Here is a 4,457-nt window from a genome sequence, read left to right as displayed (position 1 = left end):
TGGTGAGTTCTTTAAAAAAAAAAAGCTGATTAGTTTTTAATTTATTCCCTGCACCTGTCTAAAAAAAGAGAAATATTCATAAAATTGCTAAAGGAGACACAATACGTCTACCTCGTAGGTAATACTCAGTAAAAAAAAAAAACATTAGGTAAGGATTATTTTTTCCTTTTATTAATTATATCAACAAAGACAAAGTCACAAATCAAATGACAATCAATTCCGTTAGTGTGTGGATTGGTCTTGGGATTTCATAAATTAGAACTGCACAAAACTCATTAACATTATACAAACCTGGCAATCTCGGGTTGTTTACTACAAAAATGGAAAGAAACAAGTCTGGTTATCCTGCTACAAACAATATTCTTTTCAGTAAAACTAAATCGTGAAATTGACATTTTTCATAGACTTCAGAGACTGGCATAAATGTATCATTTTAGTGGCAGACCAATTGCTTTGTAGGCCCTCAATATTACAGTGATATTTATATATGATCAATGAAGTTTACACTGTAAGAGACTGTTCACACGAATGGTTTTGCAGTATTTGAGAAAGTGATTTCCTAGTAGTTCAATTCTCAAAAAAGTTTACCTAAATTGTAAAGCCCCACATTAGAAATAAAACAAATCAGAATTGAAGATTTTTGTTTGCTGGCATTGCAGCTGCTCCAGTGCAAGTTTGGAACAGTTTAAAAGTGTTTAGGCAGCATTTGTATGGCAGTAGGAAGTAGAAACAAATGACCTGCTCCATTTCCTATAGCTTTCCAGGACCTGTACAACTGCACTCCTAAACAACTACTCCTTAAGCAGCTTTTAGGAGTTCTATGAATGCTTGCAGCTGCCTGTCCTTGTCCCCCCAATAACATAGTTATAGAAATAAGCACTTCATGAGCAGAACTACATTGCATATTGATATATGAAGCGGGACATACAGCCAGGAGCTTCTTTGGGTTGTGTTTTGTGCCATATATCTAAATTTTCTTACCTATGTCCCTAGTGCAGAACAATGTGTATGAAATGTAGCCTAATCATACCCATTTAGCTGAATGACATAGCGTTGTACTATTTGCTGTTTTACCAACTATTCTGCAGTTTTATACAGGTCATAGTAAAAATGTCACTATCCGTCCACAAAAACATTTCACGTTCCTTCAAGTTCCCTATACACGTGATACACTAAATCATGTTTGTGTAATTGTCCAAAATCTCTGGATTTATTTATGCATTTTTATTAAGGACGATTCAAAGTTTTTCATATGCTCTTTCTTTGGATATTATATGAATCCTTGGTGAAGGTTATACAGATCTTGTATGAAAACATTAATGGATACCTTAGTGGCATGGGCTACAGCTGGAAAAATTACACATTTTTGTGGAAGATTTTCTATAACTCCTCACTCTTGTGTTTATTATCTAGAGCAGCGTTTCTGAACTAGGGTTACTCAAGAGGTTGCTGGGGGGTCCCTTAGCCATGAGTGATTTGTACCTCTTAGGTCAGTTCAACAGTCATATTTTTGGCAAGTTTTAGGGCTGACCACTAACCAACACACTAATATACTGTGAGTTGGGGATATAGTAATTAAAGAAATGGGTTCTCTGACATCTCAACGTTATTTCAATGGTTTAACCATGTTAAAAAGGTCAAGAAAGGCTGATCTAGAGGTAAGCCAGTACCACATGCCATATTCCAGGGGGACCTTACCCAACAAAAAAGTGGCCATAAAAATTGATCCTTTGAGGGTTGGACCCTTTACAAGCAAACTTCCAGATTTTTCTTGTGTGAGCAGTTGCTCCACTTGATCCTTACACAAAAGCAAGTCACATTATTTATTTCTACCATAAAACATGACCAATCGCATATGATAACTTTTGTATAGCAACATATGGCAGCTTTTGCTATATTTGACAATAATGTTTTAGGCTGTGGGCTTAAGCATGCCGGTCTGAGACTTTGGCTACGTACACGTCAGATGATTCTCGTCTGATCGCCTCAGGTCTGATATCAGATGATATATATATATATATATATATATATATATATATATATATAAAATCTCGTTCATGCATTGTTCAGCCTTTTGTCGTTAGAAAGAATTGTGAAAGATCCTTTTCAACGACAAATATTGAACCTGTGCACGCAGCCTTTGTCTAGGATCATAAAGCAAGCTTCATTAGAACCATTGCAAGTCAATAAGTAAGTGTAGGTCAGCTATAATCCAATAAATTTCTTCTTTAAATCAGGTGCTTACATTACTATATGTGTGTAACGTAGATTGTGAGTTGTCAGATTATATATACTTGAATAATGCTACTAAAATTTTGTGTTATTTTAGATGATTTCATTATGTTTGTGCACATATTGGCTGAATTCTGCAAAATGGTATGATTACACTGCCAACAAAAGGGAAACTACAATGTATTTTTATTAAGAGATTTATTGCAGCTTTAATCTGAATGTACTTCTTCCTTTGACTCATTTTTGAGCTGTTTTTTTCATTAATATATTTTATATTCAAATTTTATAGACAATTAGAACAAAGAACTGTTATGGTAATAGAGCGAGACACACAGCATGTATTGTTTTCACACGAATATTAGGCTACCTATACATATAATCTGCTATAGATTCAACAACTTTATAATATAAGAGTTTATCTAATTGCATATAAAATGAAAGCATTGCTTTAGTCCTCTTAATGTGTAATTGCTTAGAAAGATACATTTAAAGCACATTTGTTGTGCTTCATTGCTGAACACAAAGCACAGAATGCAAATGTAATAAGTAAATATGGATGCCCCATGCACATATTTTTAAAACTGTACGATTGCACACAGACATGTAACACACTTTATTATTGTACTTTATATGTAGCAGATATCATTTGGAAATGGGCTTCCCCATAAGTGTCTAGCACTACTTTTTTACAGCCTGCAGGTGGCGACTTTGGTATTGTCTGTAAAAACAAATTTGTGTATAGCAGCATATTTTCATAATTGTGATCTGAAAATGAAACTTCTGCAACACTTCTTCAGTGTGATAGATTTATATTCAGGTTCTAAGCACCTGTAAAAAATGACTCCCGTTTTCCACACTTCATAATGTTCATGTGGTGTAATCTGTTCAGTTAAGCTTCTTTATAGATGTGATGGAATCTAATTCTTCAAGTGAAAATAAAGATTTCTTGACAAATCATGTGCTGTACTGTATAAATAGTGTTTGGTGAACAGACGGAATCACATATTGCAGTGCTGTTACAGATCTGAGTATTTGTCTGTATTCTGAAAGTGTCATGTTTCAGCATTTCCCTTCGAGGAAGTGCCATCACTATTGAAGTACATCAATACATAAAAATAAGATTTACAAACGCCCATGAACATGTAGTTAGTTACAAATCTATTATTTATCATTCTTTAAATAAAAAATGAACAAATGTAAGCCATAAATGTACGAGGGGGTGCTTAGAAGTTCCTGGCTTTGCCCAAAAAGAAGAGAGCCAGAGGTATTAAATAACACATTTATTCAACATATTCCCCCCTGAGACTGATGCACTTGGTACAGCGTAGTTGCAGCTTTTCTAGACCATTCGAATAAAAGTCCTTTGGTTGGGCTGCAAATCAGCTACCAGCAGTATCTTTGACGTCAGAAATGTCCTGAAGACGTTGCCCCTTCAGGTGTTTCTTCAAATTCGGGAACAGATAATAGTCCGAAGGGGCCAGGTCAGGTGAGTAGGGGGGGTGGTGGACTGATTGGAAACCTGTGTTCAATTTGGCAGCCACAATGTTGGACGTGTGCACAGGTGCATTGTCCTGCAAAAAAATCATCTCTTTGGTCAACTTTCCACGGCATTTCCTCTTAATTGCCTCCTTCAGCTGGTCCAGAAGGTTAGCATAATAATGTCTGGTAAAACTAGAGTGTTGAGGTAGGTGATCCACCAACAGAAAACTGTCTTTGTCCCAGAAAACAGATGCCATGGCTTTTTTGGCTGATTTCTGGGTTCGGAACTTCATTTGCCGTGGGGACCCCCTTCGGCGCCATTTCTTTGACTGTTCCTTGGTTTCAGGATCATAGATGTGGAGCCAGGTTTCATCCTCAGTCGCTAACCTAGCCAAAAAGTCCTGTGCAGCTTCAAAATGGGCCAAAACGGCTTTAGATGCTTCAACTCGTTCCTTCTGATCACTGTTCAAACATTTCGGCACCCACTTCTCTGAAAGCTTGCGCATGTGTAGGATAGTGGTGATAAACCCAACACGCTCTCGTGAGATGTCAAGTATCGGGGCTATCTTTTATAGGACACTTCTCCAATGTTTGTGACATCTCAGTGTGAATGTCCTTTGCTGACTTTCCCTGGAGAAACAAAAACTTCATGATGACCCGTAACTGCAACAACGTGAAACTTGCTTGTGCCATCACAGCTTCTCACTAAAAGAAAAAAACAGTTTTAAGAATCGCAAAGACCTGAT

At 36.6% G+C, this 4,457-nt stretch overlaps 1 protein-coding gene across 1 annotated transcript in view; it reads left to right on the top strand.

Moving 5' to 3' along the window:
• LOC140327009 (caspase-3-like) overlaps nucleotides 1–3,187 on the top strand; it is a gene marked incomplete at its 5' end in the record, with an annotated part of 8,836 nt that extends 5,649 nt beyond the window's left edge. The window contains 1 exon segment of the mRNA XM_072406128.1: nucleotides 1–3,187.
• Between the last annotated feature and the right edge of the window lie 1,270 nt (nucleotides 3,188–4,457).

This window comes from Pyxicephalus adspersus, chromosome 3 (genome assembly GCF_032062135.1).
Source record: "Pyxicephalus adspersus chromosome 3, UCB_Pads_2.0, whole genome shotgun sequence".
Classification (NCBI taxonomy): domain Eukaryota; kingdom Metazoa; phylum Chordata; class Amphibia; order Anura; family Pyxicephalidae; genus Pyxicephalus; species Pyxicephalus adspersus.
The sequence above is the reverse complement of the archived record's forward strand: the minus strand, read 5'-3'. Positions and strand labels throughout refer to the sequence as shown.